Genomic DNA, 5857 nt, shown 5'->3' with positions numbered 1-5857 from the left:
CCAGGCTGGCCTCAAACTCACAGAGATCCGCCTGCCTCTGCTTCCCAGGTGCTGGGATTACAGGTATGCACCACTGAGCCTGGCTGTTGTACTAGTTTTATTTCTGTTAACATGATAAAACCCTTACTAAAAACAACTTATGGCCAGGCAGTGGTGGTGCACACTTTTAATCCCAGCACTTGGGAGGCAGAGGCAGATGGGTCGCTGTGAGTCTGAGGCCAGCCTGGTCTATAAAGTGAATCTAGGACAGCCAAGGCTACACAGAGAAACCCTGTCTCAAAACAAACCAAAAAACAAAAACAAACCTTATGGGAGAACCGGACCTGAACAACAGGTGGCAGTCTCTGTTGGTGGCATAAGTTTGTATGGGGGCCTGGGCCTCCTGGAAAACCTCTGGGAACCAGTTTTCTGGGCTCTTGGAAGCAGAGGAGGAAGATGAGTTCTACCAGATGACGTACAGGGGTTTCACTGAGGAATCTGGAGATGATGCGTACCAAGGGGACTAGTCTGGTACAGAGGATGAGGTAGACTCTGACTTTGACATTGATGAAGGAGATGGACCATCCAGGGATGGAGAAGCCTAAGAGCCAAGAAGGAAGTGCAGAGTCATCACCAAAACCTACAAGGAGCCTGTAAAGAGCTTGAGGCCTCGAAAGGTCAGCACCCCAGCAAGTAGTTCTCAGAAGACCAGAGAAAAGACACTGCTGCCGCCGGAACTACAGGATGACAGTCAGAAGTCCATGCGTCAGTCTACAGCTGAGCACACACAACACAAATGTTCTTTCTGGTTCAAGAGAGGCAAGGACAGTCCCGAGGGTGAAAGGCTCCCCACTGTGAGCAACCACCAACCCAGGAAGTGCTGCTCAGGGAGGCCAAGATCACAGAAGAGCTCAACTTACGCTCAAGAGAGGCTTGAGGCTGACAAAAAGAAGCAAGTTCACAAGAAGCGGAAGTGCCCTGGGCCAGTCATCACCTACCATTCAGTGACTGTGCCACTTGCTGGGGAACCTGGTCCCAAGGAGGAGAATGTGGGTGTGGAAGGACTTGATCCTGTGCCTACATCTCCTGCATTGACTCCACTACACATGCTGGGTCTGGGCTCCTGCTCACTCACTGCTCATGCACCTCCATCACATTTAGTGGCAATGCAACATTTGAAGAGTGGCTCCCCCAGGGGTGACTCCCAAAGGTCCCTGCTCGGGAGGTCTGCCCAGTGACCCATCGTCCAGCTTTATACCGGGACCCTGTTACAGACATACCCTATGCCACTGCTCCGGCGTTCAAGATGATTCATGAGGCTTACAAGAAGTACATCACTGCCCATGGACTACAGCCCACTGTCTCAGCCCTAGACCCTGGCCCCCACCCCCTGAGCCACTCTCTGGCACTGGGCCCCGAGCCTTGCATCAGAAAATTGTTATCAAATAGAGAGATGTGAAAGTTCCTCTCCTGACCCAGGCCTCGATTTTAGCTCCTCCTTTTCTATTTCTCTTTGCCCTTGCTGATCTTTGCTGTTGTTTTCATTTCCTCCCCTAGTTCATCCTGTTTTATTCTGTTGCTGTTGTTTTAATCAAATAAAATGGTAACATTAAACACACACACACACACACACACACACACACACACACACACACACACAACTTGTTGGGGGAAGGGCTTATTTTAGCTCCCAGTTCCGGGTTCTAGTCATCACGATAGGGAAGTCAAGACGGCAGGAACTTGACACAGAAAGTCCGAAACACTTTCAATCCTAGACATTTCAGATAAAGGATGTTCAACCTGTGTTTTCTCCCTTTTGTAAATGGCTGAGATTTTCTAGTTATAAGTAACGAAGGAGGAGGCCAGCGGACTGTGCGTCACCTCTTTGAAGGTTCTCCCAGCGTTTGGATGCCTTGGTAGGGAGGAAAAGTAGGTAGGCACCACAGATAAGAGGACTCGTCTCCCCAAAAGGCAAAGGGGCCATGGTAGGGAAACAGGGAGAATGTCCCAGGACCTCACGCTGCAGTCTGAGGTTCCATGATTCCCTGGTCCCACCAGGAGCAGCAGTCACATCCCATAGAGAGATAACAACCCAAAGACTCAATTGCCCATTTCTTCTACCACCAGTGGTCCATTTATCCAGTGTTCACTGTCTCTTTGCAATGTTTTCACCTGCCTTATTTTATTCCTTCCTGGCCATCACTTTCAGATTGTTTTTATCATCCTCCATTTTTATTGTTGTTATTGTTGTTGTTTGATGATGATGATGATGATGATGATGATGATGATGATGATGATGATACGGAAATGGGAGGCTCAGAGACAAACAGAGCTGAGAGTGGAAGCTTCGAATCCAAAATACAAAAATCACTCTGGAAACACGGTTTAGTAGGGACGCTTTCAACAAAGCACTTACTGCAACCTAGTGTTATAGACACGGTGAACATGCCTTCTCCCTCCTAGTAAGTTATAAACTGAGCTCTTCCATGCTTCTGTGGCCTCTAGGAAACCCAGGCCAATAGTGTGGAGGAAATGGCCGGAAAAGCTGAATGCTTCCTTCAGCCTGGCAATGCTACATGTCTCTGTAAGAAAGCAGAGCATGTTTGTTACACTCTCTCCGTTGGAATATAGATATAATTTCGTAGTGAAATAGAACTCGAGTTTACGGTTTGCATGCTGATTTCTTGAACTGCTGACATACGCCACCTTTACAACTTTTACAAATCATCTCTCCTCTGTGATTAAAAAGTCAAATTGGGAAGCTGGAAATCATACTTGTTTTCCATCCCTCTGTAGTCTCCATTCACTATGGAGTCAGACACTGGAAGGGCTATGATCCTGCACCATCCAGTGACATCAGACTTCCCAGAGCCTGTCAATAAGTTGGCAGAAGCTTTCTGAATTCCCTGAGAACACCAAGTGCCTTGGTCCTGGCAAATGGCAAGACTTAGCACTCTCAGGCATACTGAACAAAATGGATTGGTTAACGGGAAGAGGGGAGGGCTGGGGAAATGCGGAGTTTAATTTCCTTCTCTGGCTCCCCGCCAGCTGGATATGACAACAGCTGCTAATATATTTCAAACAGCCAGTTTCACACACTTGTACTATAAAAGCTGGGTTTTTATCAACCCCTAGGAAGCAAAAGTGGTAAATTGTGAATACCCAGGGTTGGCATAATCCAGGTAGACATGTTCACAGGCCTTGAGCCTGGCAGCTCCATCAGATACGAGCTATTCGGTGGTAGCCTGGCCTGAAGTCCTCCCACCCGGAGTGAAGTGTCAGACTGTCTACCAGGAGCAGTGTGTCACTGAAGCCACCATGCATTTTGAGTTATCTGGCAATTTCCAAGGGACTTTAGGAACAACAACAAAACAAACAAACAATAAACAAACAAATCGGAGGACTCAGACAAAGCAGGCACACAGCATTTGGGTTTTTCATAAGCACATGTCCGTGCACTTTTAACCAGTTCCTGACACATTCACAAGACTTCCGATAGAGAACAGGCCGGCCATGGTTTGGATGTCTTGCTTGAAACAACACATCTGACACATCTGACACATCAGTCTAAGACCTTCCTCCCCCACAAAGGGGCTGGGGAAATGTACCCCTACACCCCTCAATGCCACCAAGGAAGGAACTTGCACGATGGAGGCAACGCCAGTACGAGTGGAGACGCCCTCAGCTTAGCTTCTGACTCAGCCCTTTGAGGAGACTGTGCCAGGTTCCTGGGGCGAGGGAGACTGTGATTAAAAGGGTACAAATAAAGACTTGCAGCATCTGAGGTGGTGAGAGCACTGTGGACAGTGTCACAAAGACGGTCCTCCCACCCCCACCCCCACCCCCACCCCCACCTCCCCTCGCAGTGAGCAACAGAACAGCAGGAGGGAACACTAACTAAAGACTGAGCACTAGCAGGCTCCTGGCGTTCTCCCAGCCACAACCCAGGTTTTCTCATCGCCAACCCTGATTCGATTGTATGGTGAGGCTCTGGAGCAGATAATTGTGAAAAGATTCAGTCCAGATGAAAAGAGCTCTCTGGGATGCCCCAACAAATGAGAGACAACTGCAGTTTCATAAACATACTGGAATTTTTGTGATAAATGATAGGTCTAAGGATATGCCTCTTCTGGGGTGGGGGTACCTCTGAAGTACACGGACGGGTGTCCAGAGGACCCGGCCCTCAATACAATTATGGGACACATGCAGGCACACACATTCTGTCTCCAAAGTAACAAAAACAAGTCAGGGGGGACCACTTTTGGAATTAAGCCTGAGATTCCACTTCAACCTTGACTCAGGTTTCCCAAGAACTATCCTTAAAAGAGGTGACATGGCTTTGAGCACATTCTCCAAATGGAATATTTTCCATAATGATTCAAAATCTGTCACCAGGGGACCAAGGAGGGGGCTCAAAAGGTAAAAACCCTTGCAGCACAAGCCTGATGGTTTGAATTTTGAGCCCTGAAACCCACATGAAGAAAACAACAACAACAACATCAAAAAAACAGAATTGATAGTGTGCATCTAACTGTAAGTGCAGCATCCCAACAGTGAGATGGACTTGAGACAGGACAATCACCAGAGGCTGGCAGGTCAGGCAGCTAACTTGGAATAGACAGCACACACATCACCATCACTGTCATACATACATATATATATATATATATATATATATATATATATATATATACATACATACATATATACATACATACATATATACATACATACATACCACACACACACACACACACACACGCACACACACACAAAGCTTAAGTGAAAAGGAAGCTGTGGATGTCTCTGGGAGTGGTGACACAACCCTATAATCCCAGCACTTGGGAGGCAGAGGCAGGTGGATTTCTGTGAGTTCAAGGCCAGCCTGGTCTACAAAGAGAGTCTAAGACAGCTAAGGCTACACAAAGAAACACTGTCTCAAAAAACAACAACAACAACAAAAAATGAATGGAAGGAAGGAAGGAAGGATGGAAGGAAAGAAGCAAACTGTGCGTGTAAGTCACCCAGACAGCTTGCCGCACATGTGTGAGGCCTTAGGTTCAGTTTTATGAAATAAGTTAAAGAAATAAAAAGTGATCTACAGGCAGAAACTGGTTGGTTGGTTTCCAAACAGACCAGTTATCTGGCAGCCCAGCTCAGTTATAGGGTGAGGCTGGTCACCTTAAATATAAAAGATAAACAAATTAGGAGCCCTCTGACTTTCAGTGCCTCTATAATTCATCAAAACTGCTAAGCCCCATCTTGTCACAGGACGCTTGCATGGCGTGTTTCCTCTGTCTGTTTATTACAGAGGCTGTGGCTTCACATTTGCATTGCAAATAGCTCTTTTGTGTTGACATTTCATTTGGACTTGAAGGGCCCATAATATTTTTCCCACAGTTTGGGCGGGGCTGGTGGCTCCCATCCAGACACCAGTGTTTATTCATGTGCTCAAAATACAACAGATGCTCACTAACTCTAATTTGAATGAATGAATAAACGAATGAATGAATGGGAAGATTCATCCAGCTTTGCAGAAGCAACACATATTCAACTGTCTCTAAACAATTAGGAAGTTAAACGTTTTGATTTTTTTCCCCCCCGAGATTAAATTCTCATATTCATTATTTATTCATCCATCTTTACAAATGTTTGCTCAGCACCTCACTTAATCCTCCTGACAAAATGGAATCCAGGGACCATGTACCACTCATCTTTGCATCTTCAGTATTTCCTGGTATGTGTGAAGTGCTCAGTAAATATTTGTTTGGTGGAAATGGGAATTCCGCATGCCATTTCCCTTTCAAGGACATGCCAACCACACTCAAGGTAAGAACTTCATTTATGCATCATTTCTAAAACAAAGTAAAATACTAGC

At 46.3% G+C, this 5857-nt stretch overlaps 1 pseudogene across 1 annotated transcript; it reads left to right on the top strand.

Moving 5' to 3' along the window:
• Positions 1–365: 365 nt before the first annotated feature.
• LOC311597440 (vacuolar protein sorting-associated protein 72 homolog) lies at positions 366–1428 on the top strand (annotated as a pseudogene). Its single transcript has one exon. The product of its transcript is annotated as a vacuolar protein sorting-associated protein 72 homolog (transcript).
• Positions 1429–5857: the final 4429 nt, after the last annotated feature.

Source organism: Acomys minous (assembly GCF_964271855.1).
Source record: "Acomys minous genome assembly, chromosome: 1".
In the NCBI taxonomy this organism is placed as follows: Eukaryota; Metazoa; Chordata; class Mammalia; order Rodentia; family Muridae; genus Acomys; species Acomys minous.
Note: the sequence above shows the minus strand (reverse complement) of the source record. Positions and strands in the feature narration are given on the sequence as shown.